This window comes from Lissotriton vulgaris, chromosome 8 (assembly GCF_964263255.1).
Source record: "Lissotriton vulgaris chromosome 8, aLisVul1.2, whole genome shotgun sequence".
Taxonomy (NCBI): Eukaryota; Metazoa; Chordata; class Amphibia; order Caudata; family Salamandridae; genus Lissotriton; species Lissotriton vulgaris.
Genome location: NC_141696.1, coordinates 245,550,368 through 245,566,008, shown reverse-complemented (window position 1 = coordinate 245,566,008; position 15,641 = coordinate 245,550,368).

Below are 15,641 nucleotides of genomic sequence, written 5' to 3'. Positions count from 1 at the left end.
ACCCACTCAAAGCACTCAAAACAAATAGCGTGAATCCATGTTGGGACAGGAATGTCTCCTGCATGGCAAACATGTGTGTACTCTTGCCCTGAGTGCCTGACTGCATGTGAAACTGATATCCTGACTGTTTATTCGGCGCTGGCATCACTCTAACCTATTGTGTGTACAGACTTCTATGCCTGTCCCTAGCAATGCAAGGAGAGAACCTGTTCTGTGACTTGGATGGCCTCACAAAGCATACACCATGGCATGGCAGAGTTAAGTCACAGAAATGGTGGTTGCAGATAAGTTTTACAAAGCATTAGTGTGACCAGATCGTTTTCTCTGTCTCAAGAAGAGCATGGTTCAGTGGTTCTTAACCTGTGGTCTGGGAACACCTAGGGCTCCCCGAAGCTTCCTCGGGAGGGGGGGGGGGGGAAGGGGGGGCGCGAGTGCTTAGAAAAGTCAATATTAACAAATTAATAAAGTGAATATAAATAAAGAGCAAATATAAAATTTTATATGTTCTATAAATTAATTTGAAATTGGAAGTTAAAAATTAAGTAAGTGCCTTCCGATTGATGATCAGTGCCAACCTGCCCATTACAATTTACAGTTAGATTTTTAAAAATATTTTTGTGAGAATTAAATTAAATATTTAATCATTTATAGATTTGTTTGATGAATGCGTGTTTCTGTGTTGTTTTACAGCTCTAATCAATGGCAATGCATAAGCCAAAGTCCCCAGCTACCAATTTGGACTCAGTGGGGGTACCCGAATTCCAATAATGATTCAGTGGGGATTCCTGGGTTCCAGTAATGATTAAGTAGGTTCCACAGAAGTCAAAAGGTTAAGAACCACTAGCTTGGTCGACTGGCCCTTCATGTCAAAAGTTCTGCATTTATTGGAGCCCTAGAGGCTTATGCTAACACTCTGTGTGCGTGTCAAGTGCATGTTTGTGCAATGAATGTATAGTGGTAGGACTCTGTGCGTGGTGGGAGTCTGAGTACTGAGACTAGCAGGAACCATTTTAGATAGCTCCTGCTTTGGTATGGCACAAAATGGTGGGAGGATACAACTTCATCAGACAGTGGAAGTGTATTTAGCACACCCATGTGCCTGGAGGGCGGCGATCGACACATTGAAGTGAGGAATATGGAGCCATCCTTCGAAATTCAATGAGGTACAGGTTGGCAGAGGGCTACTGGTTAGTTCTTCCTGAACACTGCCATTTGGAAGAGGGTAGGGGTGAGGGGTGAAATCAGTGCTTAGACTGTAAAAGAATGAGTGTTGCTGCCAAAAGCTCTTCTCCGAAGCCCGCAGCCAGTGCAATTAAATGTCGGTGCCCCCAGTAACAAGGCTGTGTAGTTCTAATTCCACCTCATGCCGCTTTAATCTACTACCGGACACACATTGTCCCTTTATCTCACTCCTGCAGATTCTGCTTTTTCCCTTTATGACATTATTTCCATCTTTCTCTTCCTCTGTATTTCCGCTACATTTGTTTTTCTTTCTCTTGCTCTCAGTAAATGTCTGATGAAGAAAAGTCAGTGTTGTCCCCCCAAAAATGAGTGCTGGTGGCCCCCACTGGCAACCACCAGCTCAAATTAAGCATTGGGTTAAATGTCAGCTTAAGTCATAGAAGGTGAGGATGTTTCTAGCCACAGCCTGCCCTTTTGCCTGTCCCTGATTAGCACTTCAAGAAGGCTGATGACACCCAGGTCTATCACAGTTCATTGTGCCCCTGGTATGGATACGCCTGCTTGACTCCAGCATCATTGCTATTTGCTGTGAGATCCATCACAAAATCCTTCTGAGAAGCAGCTAGAAATTTACATTTGAAAGAGAACCACCCCACATTGCACCTGAAACCTTGGGCTGAAGATCCACATTTCCTGGAAAATGATTATAAAAATGAAATCCAAACTGCCCCAAATTGTTCCAGTCTCAAGCAGGTAAAGGGGCATCATGTAAAGTCTGCATTTCTGCTGGAGGAGCTGAGGGTCTTCTAGAGTCTGGAAGTCTGCCTGGTGAGAAAAGGAAGGAGTGCTTCTGACCCTGTAGGAGGATTGCCCAGCAGAAGAAGCCTAGCAGGTTCCTGGTGGGAGGGGTAACCAGGGGAAGCAACCAACCAACAGAGAGCAAAGCCAGAAGAGAGCCGTGCTGTGAAGGGGTGCCGCAGTCTCCTACAATGGTTCTAGCTGTAAACTGCACTTACCCTTTGATGTACCATTCACATGTCATATGGCAAAGTGCTGTGTGCCAAATAAGCCCTGCCTGACTCAGAGGCGGTGACTGCTAAAGACACCCACCGCTGACAACTGGCCTGGAAGCCGCACCACTCCGTCCATATGCCCATCTGGATTCAGTCTGGAGGCTGCTAATGCTCAAGATGAGTTAAATTGTGGGACGCTGCTGCACTGATTCTGGCCAGTGGTCAGGTTCCAGTTGAATAGCCACCGCTGCAGGAGCAGGAACACTGATCACGCCAGCCCGCATCAACAGAACTGCACCTACAATGACGCAGATAACCGCGGTGCTTGATTTTGAGCAGAATGAGAGACTGAGAACGCAGAAGAACTCTGCCAAATTGGCTTAAGACCTTTGCCAGGTGTACTTGAATTGCGCACAACTAGCTGAACTGATTTGCACATCTAGACATTGGGGTATTTTTGAGCCAACTTTGCATGTGCCAAATTCATGCCTTTACCCACGCTCTATACACTCGAAACAATAAGTTATTTCAATAGCTGAAGAGGGACACTAAAGGGGTGTAGCACCTCCCTGACGATCACACACAGTCTTGCATTTATATTTAGCTTCCCAATATTTTAATAGTCAATATATAAGTGGAGGACAACATTTGATATTCTTGCTCAATACCTATATATACTATCACCAGCAAACATCCCTTTTCAAGCGTCTTGAGGAAAAAGTCCGAATTAATAATACACCCTATGGTAAATGGGAAGAGGGGGAGTAAAGAATGACTTCCCCAACTCCTAAATTGCATAGTTCCACCATAGAACCTATTCATCTACCTCAGCAGGCGATGGGCACATGGCGCTCCTGTTCAGAGTATTTTGTGGTACCTTCTGTCAAGCCCTATCAGTCAAGCACATTTCAGAAGCACTGACGCCAAAGCACCTATAAATAAGTGAGCTCATAGTGGGTTCATTATAATAAGCACTCCCTTGCGTTTGTGTAAAATAACCTTCAATGCTCTAGAGTATTGTGACATCTATGTATGGTACTAATAACATAAAAACCGAGTAAAGTAAACCAATATTTTATTTCAAAGCAATGCCACAATTTTTTTTATCATTAGTGGCACCTGAGTTTTAACGTTACTGGCGCAGATAAGTCTATGGCTCAGTGAAAATAAGTCTGTTTTTCGCCTGCTGTACTTTCTAAAACAAGCGCTAAGTTTGATGCTAAATTAAAAAGTTTAAAAATAGATGAAGATTTATTCTTCTGTGTAACTTTTGATGAAAAAATTCCTTGCACCAAGAACATCCTTGTGGTCTGGGGGGACTTTCTACTGCTCTATAATGTTACATCCGATGAGCTCTCATTAATGAAAGAGAAGTCTTGCCTTAGCATCTTTATTTCCATCTGTACTGAAAATCATGTGTTTCTTATGAGCAGGAATGTAAAGATATCTATGCGGTCAATGCTGTCCTTTAAGGTGCTCTGATTTTAAGTATATCAGATGGTATATTGCTTCAGAATGCTGTCTTTGGTTTTCTTTGAAAAAGTCATGGATGCAGACCAGTGGGTATCGGTCTTGATTCACAATGGAAAGTCAGGGAAATCTTTGTTGGAAGCGTACACAGCTACTGAGGCGTGCATGGTTCTGAAGATGCAGCGTTCAAAAAAAATTAAGAGGACATACACACACATTTCCTTCTGAGTTTAGATGTACATTGACCAATTCACACACAATTATGCATGAATAGCTGTTCCGGGATTGGGACCAAAAATATACTCGCTCATCCGGAAAAACCATTCCACATTTGCGAGTCATGACCTATGACGTAACATTACTAGGTTAGTATCAAGAGGCTACACTTTGGGAAAATATTTAATGACTGAAGCTTTTGAAAGCCAATAGGACCAATATCATTGGTCAAAACAGTGGTTCTTAAGTGTTCCTTGCTCCTTCACTAAGGGTAGCAGGCGGGAGTCAAACCACAACTTGGGTGCTCAGATCATGGACATGTAGCTGGGCTTCTGTGATTCTGAATTGGCGAGTAGGTGGCGATTTGGGACCTTGAGGGTGCTGGTGGGTGGATGACCCAATGAAGTGCTAGGCTTTTTGTCCTCTCGAGCCAGATGGGAATTGGGAAACTTGTCGAGGTCTTTGTGGCGTGAGCTGCAGTCCATTGATCTCTTGTTGTTGGGGCACACCTGGCAATTCTGCAACCTTTTGGTCACATATGATCGCTGATATGGTGGTACTGTGTGAAGAGTTACTCAAATGGAGAGCTGCTTTTGTGTATCCTGAAATCTACCTTCCCCACCTCACCTCTCTTTCACCAGTGAATGGGCCTTAGTGTGTGGCCTTCATGATTCAGGAAAAATGATTAATGTCTCACTGGCACCCTCAGCAAACTGTGAAGTCATTTTGTAATAGGGCCCCAAGCTGCTTCACCTTTCCCAGTGAGACAGTAAGCTCCAGAAGCTATTCTCATCAAGGCCTTCACCATCCTAACCACACAATGTAAGAACTTTAATGCCTCACTGCAAGAATTCTCAATTTCATTTAATAATGGGATAGAAAGGACTATCAGTCCCAAAATGTGAAGGAAAATCCTGCACAGGAGGAGCTACTCACAATATTCACTGGTGGACCACTTTGTCCTCCACGTCTGTGACATGGGATTTATTGGCATAGGAAGGGTGCAGGAAAAAAATGTCCCTCAGCCTCTAATTTTACAGCAACAGACAGCAATTACCATGGTTCAGAGGGTACCTCAACCCCATGGCCCCTGTGCCACCACACCATTGATTGGTATGCAGCTGTGTGGGAAATTGTTTTGAGGCATGGCTCTCAAAATCCCTCTGTCCATGTGAGAGTCATTCATCAAAGCTAGGCTTTTGCTTTGCATTCCAGAACTTGTAGTCTTGTTTATCCCATTATAAAATCAGGACTATAAATTCCACACACTAAAACACCTTGACTGGATGATCCATTCACACATGGTCCATGGATAATTGAGAGCACTGGCTTGGGGCTTCCTACTGAACGCAATCCAAGGGGCACTAGCAGCGGTGTCCATGTTTCCCCTGCTCTTTGCCATCCATAAGTTCTCGTTGGATAAATAAATAAGCCACAACCCACACATTTCAGGAATATAATTTGGTAATACGGAGCACAAATTGCTCTGTACGCTGATTATGTTAGCTGATGATATTATGGCCCTGCATGCTAATCCATTCATATCACTTCTTCCACTATTTCACGAACTGAAGGACTTTGGGAGGGTCTCCGGTTTTAGGTTAAATGTCTCCAAGTTCCAGGCTCTCAGTCTCAACACATCACACATGGAGAGGGAGGACTTGCAGAAGGTATTCCCCTTGAATTGGAACCCAAGGCTGATACAGTACTGAGAATACAATATGGCACCACAATTGATCTGAGAACTTCCCACAATGATAATGATCTTCTCAAGAACACCTGTGATGTCCTGCAGAGTTGGCAGATGAAGGGACTTTCATGAATGGTTCACTCTGCCGCCAATAAAATGACACTATTAACCAAAATATTCTACATAATGCAAACCATACCAGTCCAGCCTCCCGCAGGGATAGTTGACAAATTGCAAAAGCTTCTGGAGAGGTTTACATGGAGGAAGGGACCCTGAAAGTTCAAATGACAGGCAAATCATTCTCGTAGAGAGGGTGGGCTGGGAATATTGCATTTACTCGAATATTACACTGCAGCACAAATCTTTTATATTGTAGAATGGCATAGGACCACACCGGGAGAAGCACTGGTTGCAGCACCAGTTGGTTGCAGGCATACCTGTCTGGAAGGTGCCCTGGCATCATAGGTGTGACAGACCCAGAGGGATTTAAGTATCCTGATGCTAAGAGCAAAGATGGAGGCAAAGGACAGGGTGGCAATCTAAAAAAACAAAACAACTTCGCCCACCCCCATGACACCCAGTATGGGCAACCCGGACTTCTCACCAGGACTAGTGGGTCTAAGCTATATCTCATGGCAACTCGCAAACTGCAAGCGGGTAGAAGATTTTTATGATTTCAATTTTTTTCCCACCTTAAGTAGGGCTTTGGCATTCCCGAAACCAAAAGTTGGTACTGTCTACAGCTCAGACACTGGTTGAGCCAACCATCAATAAGGAGCGACGCCAGTCGGAATTAGACTACCTTTGAAAAATGGGACAATTCCAAAGCTGACAATCAGCATTTGGTATCAGACCTGTACAAAATACTGTGTGGCTGATCCCCTGCACTCCTCTGTCAGGAGACACTGAGAGGGGCAACTGGACCCGCCATTATCGGAAAAGGATTGGGCAGAGATATTTCATCTCATGTGCAGCTCCGCGATGAGAAGTGCAGACAAGGAACTTTTAACCAAGATAACACTCTATTGATATTTCATGCCCATTCAACTGCAGGCCTGGTCCCCAATGAAATCGGAGCGAGGCGTGGGCAGTAGGGGGCCTTGATTTAGCTATTATGGCGATACCCAAACCTATAGCGATACTGGCCTACACTCCTCTCTTGTATAGATGAAATTGTCCACACAAACATCCTGCAGTTTCCTGCCTATTTTCCACTGGGGCTGCCCAACCACATTACATACCCCTTACCCACTGCCCGAGGTAGAACAATCACATTGGCGCTCTGCACAGCCCACAAGCTATCACTGCTCACGGGGGAACAGATGCAGCACTGACATATCAGGCCTGACTTATGGGCATTTAGGAACTATTGAGGATGGAAATTGTCTGCATCCCTGGAAGGGAGGGAGGCTCTCTTTGGGACAACATGGTCCTCATGTATACAATTTCTCTCTAAAGAGTTTCGGGACCATACTCTCCCGAAATACCTCTCGGTCCTCTTCTTAATATGACCCACGTAGGCAAACTGGGCACCTACTGGCAATGCACTATGGGGGGCCAGCAATACTTTGGTCCGAAACTGAGCCCATTACTTTTAATCTACCTACCGCAGCCCACTGTCGATGGCTTATACTTATCATCTACATTAGTGCACTGAAGTAGTGTGTGGAGGGGGGTAAGTTGAAGTTTAAGGGGATATTGTTGTTTTCCTTTTGAACTACAAATGATTCATTTATTGCATCACACAAGCCAGTGGTTGTAGGTGGGCGTATGTGTACTTAACTAAATCTCTCAATAAAATAAAGTAAAACATAAAAACAATCCTGTAAATATTATCAGGTTCATATATAGGTAGTTCTTTCAGCTCAGTATTTTTCTTAGAATTTTGTGACTCGCAGTTCTGGTTAAATAATGTATAATAAGAACTCCATATCCCAGAATGCAAAGAAAAAATACTGAATGGATTTTCTACCCAGACACCAACATCGAAAACGTGAAAGTTCTGCATCAGATAAGCTCTCGTGCCACCCCCATGATATGGATGTCAGAGACCTTGTGCAGCCAAGGAAAATAGGTTCTCAGGGGAAGGGGGGTTGTTATGAGGCAGTTCAAATAGTTACATTTTCTAAAAAAAAATCATATGGAAATATTGATATGTAAGCATGCAAACAAAGCTCGGGGCTTTGCACAGTCACTAAATGATTGTTGGGAGAGACTACAGTGAAAGGCTAAAGGCATCATCAGTCTATGCATGATAGTACACATGAGCACATGCCATCCCTGTAGTCAGTGAACACCGGTGTTACTAGGGTAAGGGCAGGGCAGAAAGTCATATCCTGCAGTTTGTGATTGCTAGTGGTGGGGAGAAAGCATGTCGTTGATTGTTACCAACGTCCATGCCATGTGCCCAGTACTCACAGTGGGTGCAATTTAGGATGCATATGGAAAGGTGTATCTGTACTTTGAGTTGTGCCTGTGTGAGTACAGGGTGTGGGATTTATGCTGTTCCTGTATGAGTGAAGGAAAGGAGTATCTGTATGAGTGCAGGGTGTGTGTGTGGATCAGGATTATATGCCTGTGAGAACCCTGCTTTATTAATGAACCTGAGTGCAGCATTTCGGTGTGCATTTTGTGGGCAATGTGAGATGATTGCTTCATGCTGAGGGGAGTCCCTCTTGTGAGAACAAGGGGAGGTGGGGGTTGTTAGAGTGTACAGTGAGTTACGCCTGACTGAGTGCAGGGTATGCAGTGTATCTGTTTGAGTGATGCCATGCAGCATGCATTTCTGGGCGCACATTAAGTAACGTGCACAGTGTTTGTGTGTATATGAGTGCAGGGTGAAATCAAGTGCTAATATAACAAGCATTGGCATAGCCAATAAGTCTAGCTTTTAGGACCTTATACGTGATTAGCCATGCAACACTTGATGTTGTTTACTGAAAGAAGTTGTGCTGGATAACTAAACACTTATAATGTTCCAAAGGCGAGACCTATTAGCTATGCATTGTGGGGGGCCTTATAAGTGTTTAAGTAGAGCTATTGACTTTACCAATGTTTCTAAGCTGTGGTGTAGAGAAGTGTGGCTGCTGTGCAGCATGCTGAGAAATTGTAATTAAAAAGAATGAAAGAAGCACTGAGTGATGCTGTCGTATTGTTGAGTGATGCTGTGCTGGCCCTGAGTTATGCAGTGGTGGCGTTGAGTGATGCTGTCCTGCCCCTGAGTGATGCTGTGCTGGCCCTGAGTGATGCTCTGGTGTTCAGGAGTGATGTTGTGGCGGTGCTGAGTGATGCTGTGGTAGCACTGAGTGATGCAGTTGTGGCCTTAGCGATATTGTTGTGTGCTTGAGTGACGCTGTGGTGGTGTTGAGTGTTGCTATGGTTGCGCTGAGTGATGTTGTTGTGCCCCTGAGTGATGTTGTGGTGGGGCTGAGTGATGCTGTGGTGGTGCTGAGTGATGCTGTGATGGTGTTGAGTGATGCTTTGGTGGCGCTGAGTGATGTTGTGGTGCTTAGTGATGCTGTTGTGGTGCTGAATGATGCTGTGGTAGCGCATAGTGATGCTGAGGTGGTGCTAAGCGATGCTGTGGTGTATGTAAGTGATGCTGTGGTGGTGCTGAGTGACGCAGTGGTGGTGCTGAGTGACCCTGTGGTGGTCCTGAGTGATGCTGTGGTGGTGCTGAGTGATGCTGTGGTGGCACTGAGTTATGCTGTTGTGTCCCTGAGCGATATTGTTGTGTGCCTGAGTGACACTGTGGTGGTGCTGAGAGGTGTTGTAGTTGCGCTGAGTGATGTTGTGGTGGTGGTGGAGAGTGATTATGCAGTGCCCCTGAGTGATGTTGTGATGGACGCTGAGTGATGCTGTGGTGGTGCTGATTGATGCTGTTGTGGTGCTGAGTGATGCTGTGGTGGTGCTGAGTAATGCTGTGGTTGTGCTGAGTGATGCTGTGGAGGCGTTGAGTGGTGCTGTGGTGGCGCTGAGTGATGCTGTGGTGGCGCTGAGAGGTGCTGTGCTGGCTCAGATTGATGCTGTGGTTGCACTGAGTGATGCAGTGGGGGTGCTGAATGTGTTCTGTAGTGGAGTTATGCAGTGTGCATTTGTATGTTGTGGTATTAGTTAATTGTGTGGTATTGTTTTTGAATTATGTAGAGTTGATTGCTTGTCTTCTTAAGCCAGCTGAGTGCAGGAAGCAGCTACACTTTGCTCAGGATCCACTGAACACCGGACAAGCTGTCATGAATCACAAAGGAAAAGGACTCAAAATGCTGGGGATCTGTGATATTCATATGTTTGTGAGCTGCACAACACTCCAAAAGTACTGGAATGAGGTAAGTGATGTAATACTCCATATTCTGCAGAAGAAAGTGGAAGTAAGCTCACATATGGTTCTTTTTGACATCGACAGACAATTAAACAAGCCAATATTACCAAACTTGAAACAGCTAGTTTTTTATTTAATGTTTGTCACTAGGAGAGAAAATGTATCAAGTGGCTATCATGAACTCCTCTATGTACAGATGAGTAGGCGCCCCAGCACGGTTTTCATTTGACGAGGAGGGCAAAAGAAAACAAAAAGAGAGAGAAGAATTCAGAAATCAAGGCTTGATCTAAGCGGGCAGTTTAAAATCGGATGTATTGTTTGGGAGAAACAGACAAAGACCTTCTGATGATCAAACATAGATCCATCAAATGGACTTTTATTCAATTCCTCTTTGAAACACATCAGTGAAAAAAAACAAGACAAGCATTGGCAGCGCTGCCGTGAAAGTGATGCGGCAGCGAAAGTGAAAGTGATCTCATGCTTAATGAGGAAGAGAGGGGGGCGGGTTGTGTGTGTGCATGACGAGAGAGTTAATAAGCCATGATGAGCAGATGACGGCAGTGCACGTGCACACGCGCGAAACCGCAAGCTTGAGGCCAGCAAAAGCGTGTGGTCTGACTTTTAAAAGCAATGAGTGTATGTGTAAATTTGAAACAGATCACATCTTGGAGAACCCTATGTGGACTGAAGGCCTCATAGTCTTCAAAAGGTTCATTGATGACATTTTCCTCATCTGGAAAGGTACACGACAAAAACTGGAAGAAAACATCATGACATTGAACACTGTGAATGAGTGCATTAAATTCACTTACAACATCGATAAAGAAACTATAGCATTTTTGGATGTTCAAATTTTGATGCGGAACAACAAGATCGGTACCAAAATTCACATTAAAAAGACAGACAGAAACTCAAGTTTACTATTTCAAAGATTCCATCCAGAACCACTGAAAAAGCATTTACCTATGTCACAATATATAAGATTGAAAAGGATCACTACAAACAAGGCAGACCTAGAAGATTCATTGAAAGAACAAACGGAAAAATATTGTCAACGTGATTATCCACAAGATATTCTGGACTCATCTTTGAGAAAAGTTTCCACACAATCCAGAGAAATGTTGTTGAAAGAAAAAATGAAATGTCTAGATCAAAAAACTGTGTGTGTGTTGAAATATTCCACTGAAGCGAATTGGATAAAACGAATTATCAATAACCATTGGCCAATGGTTCAATCAGAACCTGACCTTATCGGTTTTTACAATGACAAAGTCACGTTTGCATTTCAAAGATCAAGAAACTTAAAAGAGCATCTCAATGCACCTAAAAAAAAGGACGTTAAATGGCGAGGTGTGTTGAGATGTCAAAACTGCACTCATTGCAGTAATGTCATAACGAGTAACAAGATAACACATCAAACAAAAGGTCACCAGATTGAAATACACCACACAAGCACTTGTGATACCACCAACTGCATCTATATGATCAAAAACCCCTGTGGTAAAACATATGTTGGCCAAACGGAACGCAAATTGAAAGTCCGTATCACGGAACATAAGAGCAATATAAGACTAGTCAATAAAAAATCTTCAATAGCAAATCATTGGAATGAAGCAAGACACCAAATTTCTCAATTACGTTTCATGGTTTTGGAGACAGTACCGCAGTACCGCGACAGGGATCCCGTTAAACAAAGACTAAGAGCTGAATATTTTTGGATCAAAAAACTGAACTCCACCCCTTCCATGGGGTTAAATGATCGGATAGAATATTCATGTTTTCTTTGATACAAGATCATTGGATCCGCACATTGACTGCAGACAGATTCTGCGTTCCTCACTATCAAAACATTTCTGGTGTTAAGATTATTGATTTTGAAACGTTTTGATCGCATTATATTGTTGTTGTATATGTACTCATTTTCACATTTTATGTTATTGATTCATTATGGCTAATACCATGGTCACTGTGTTAACATAACTTTATTTGCGAACTTTGATTTATTTCCGCATGAATCCATTACACTCTGGTCACATGATTAGTGCTTTTTGTGTTCCACGCGCTCTCATTGGTCGTTATCCTGATCAGGTGATTGCTATGAGTCCATCCTTTTTATTTACTTTTTAGTCGGCGCGTAAATCAACTTCCTGAACGCTCCCTTTCATGAGCAGAATAGAGACACGGCTTGTTCCAGTGCGACGTAAGTTATGGTAGCTAGTTCACACGAATTGGCATACATACTGTGTGCTTTAGCATAATGTAGTGATTATCTTAATGTAACATCCTTTTACGATGTTTTTTTTTATGTCCTCATATTGCGAAGCTCTATGTGTTCGGAGTTTCAGGTGTCTGCCTCTAGTTTTTTGTACTTTTCCAATTCTGCCCCTTGGTCTCTCTTGTCTGGGGAGTTTATCATCTTCCCGATGATCTTTAGAGGAGTACCCTTAGGCCGTCACATAATGTAAACTCTGGTTTCGAAACGGGGGGAGCTAGCCACTATGGCTACTCAACAAGTACCATACTTGTTCGCCAGAAGTTGTTTCGCATTAATCATAGGATCGATGTTTCTACCCTGTGTTAAGATTTAGGTGGTTTTCAAAGCTTTCCCAATACTTAAATCTCTTACAGTTGTTTCCCTTTCTATCTAGTTTATTAATCCTTACAGCCGAGTTCATCCACTCTCCATGTGTTGGGGGGGGAAGATCCAATCCATTTAATGCAAATCTCCCTTCTTGCAAGTACAATTAACACAAAGAGTAAATTTTCTTGACATTTTTTTAGACCCCCTCCATCTGCTGTATCTTCGATCCCAAAAAGAGTAAGACTAGTACTTACAGTTATTTCTTTGTTCATGATTATGCTCAAAGTCTTACCAACTTCATTCCAAAATTCTTTTAGTATTGGGCAGTTTCTGAACATGTGAATGTCGTCTGCCTTTTCTTTGTTCTTACTTTTGTTCCTTTTTTTTGTACTATCTGGGGCCACTTTTTCAGGTTCTAGCAATGTCTGTGGGCTCTCCAAAAGAGAGGGTGGTATTACTGTGCTTGGGGAGAGGATATCTCCTTCTTTCCTCAAAAGTGAAAGGCCTTCTGAAAAGGGTTGAACCTGCATATAGGCATGAGCTTCTGTATATGATCCCTGTTGCTGTTGTACTTTAAAGTAGGTTCTTAGTGAAGGTGTCACTTTTATTTTGGTTTTGGTTTTCAACGAGGAAACTGTTTTTCCCTTGAAGGTGGACAACCCACCTTCAGGAGCTGTCTTGGCGCTCTCCCTAGCCTGTTTTCTGTGCCTTTTTTTTAATCTCCCTTGGAGATATGCCTTTAGGGTATTGCTCTTGCTTGAAAAAATTCCTGTTCCGCAGGCTATAGGATGATATGATCTGTTTCCCTTGTAATTCTGAGGACCGCCCTCCCTGGATCTTTGCTTCTGCTAATTTTGCTTGAGGGGGGCTTTCCTCTGGTTCACTGCTGTCCTTTTTACCACCCTCCTTTGTTGCTCTTAATAGGTCACTCATAGGCTGTTTGTCAGTGTTGAGTCTCAGGTTATTAATGTGAAAAGTTTGGGAAATGTTTGTAATGTTTGTGGCAGTTAGGCGTGTGGATACGAAGAATGGATACAATGGATACTTGTCTCTCTTTGTATTACCTGCTTCAATGTCAGTATCAGTGATCGACGGCCACTCCTCGAATCCTGGTGTAAAAAGTAGGGCTTCTATTTCATTGCACACTTCTTCTTCCTTTTTGCCCTGACCGCTGCCACTTTGTAGAAGTAATACTCCCTCCGTGCCGATTAAGCCAAGTTCCAAAACTCCTGGCATTCGACACAGGCTTTTACCCTCGCATTTCCCCTTGAGGCTTGGGCAGAACTCACCGCTTCCTCTGCCGCTCGCGCCCCGGAACTGAAACCTCAGTCTTCCGGAGACCCGACAGCAGCATGTCCTTCCTCTCACAGCGGCCGCCCAGAGACTCGAACAGCGTCTCCTCTCCGGCTCCGCCTCCTGCAACACACCGCGATGTGAGCCCGGCTGTCCTCCCGAGACTCCGCACTCTTCTGCCGATGCCGATGCCCGAAAGAAAACCATCCCGTGGTCTGCTCAGTCGGTAAGAAATCCTTTTTCTACCTTTGTCGCCTGTTTTCCGTCACCTTATCTTCATGTGTGCGGTGTTTTGTCAGGCTCCTCTACGATACCTCATGTCAGAGGAATCACGGAGTCGGGAGCTCTCCGGCTGAGAGTCCTACCCAGCAGCCATCTTCCCCACACCGAAAAATCATCCTTTTACGATGTTTGCCGAATGTCGTGTAATTCAGTAGATTAGTTTGCGCATGATAGCCACCGCACCACGTTTTCCAGAGCACATAAACACTTTAATGCGATTTGTTAATCCCATAGAGTAACTCACAGCCTTATTAGTTTGCACCCTTTCGTTCACTCGAATAGTCATTACCAGTTTTTCACATTTAGCACGTTCAGCACGAATTGGGTATTTACTGTTGTCATTTATTGTTGAATTAGTATGTTACCAGGTCCTGTTTCATTTCCTTACAGACCCCTGATGAAGGGTCCTGCTTTGTCGACCCGAAATGCATTGGGTACTTATGAAAAACTGTAAACAGCATTAACTATTACATAAATTGAAGATTATGTCTGCAGATGATGTTTAATTCGAACGTTGAACTGAATCAAGTTCTTGAATTGGATCATAAATATTGAACTGAATAAAATTGAACTTTGTGAAGAAACCTAGCGTTTCATGATATATCGTGCGCACATTTTGGTGGGCAGGTGACCCTCCCCACATTACGTTCTGACTTTTAAAAGCCCACTTACTAAATGTCTCGCCAGAGCATCGCATGTGCTGCCTCAGGCGAGATCTAAAAAGGGGCATACTGTTAAGTTCAGATGAAAGAATACATACTTCGATCCAAGTAAGTACTGGTACTTTATTAGAACATATCTCACTAACCAACAGGACCAGGCTCTATCTTTCAGGGTCCACTTCCAACTGCCCTTCTTAGAGTCTTACCACCCACCACATTCTCCCCCTTAGAGATCCTCCAGGTCCATCAAATGCATTTACCATTAATCAGGCCAATGGGGGCAGGGCGTCACTTAAGCCCACTACAAACTCCTGTTCTCCTACGACACTTATTCCGAAGGAAGAAACAGGCTGTAAAATTATAAGCTGGAACATCGCCGGAATTAGTACAAAAAGGAGCGACAACGAGTGGGTCTCCTTCGTCGCAAGTCACGACGTCATCGCCCTACAAGAAACTTGGGACTTGTCTTCTAATCAATGGTTGGACGGTTTTGTAGGCTTTTCAGTCGCGGCCCGCCCCAGTGCTGCAGGCAGAGCGAGGGGTGGTCTCTCGACCTTTTTTTCTTTAGACCTCTCTGGCACGCTGAAAAAAATTGATTATGATTCCCCAAATTGCTTAATTGTGGAAAGGCAAATCTGCCCATCAAAAAGCATTCTGTTCATCAATTTCTACAACTCTGTCAATAAGGAATTTGGGGGCAATAACATTACGGAACTGGACGCTTTTTTAACTGCTTTTATCCAAAATTCCCCCTCCAGTCATGAACTGGTGTTAATGGGAGATTTTAATATCCACCCCTGTAATCTGGGTTGCACCATTTTAGGAGTCACGGAGGCTGGGGAACAGGAGGGCCCACACTTCGAGCATACCAGGCGTGGTGAGGATTTGGAGGATTTTTTAGCCAAATTTAACCTCCTTGAATTTACAGCAGGAG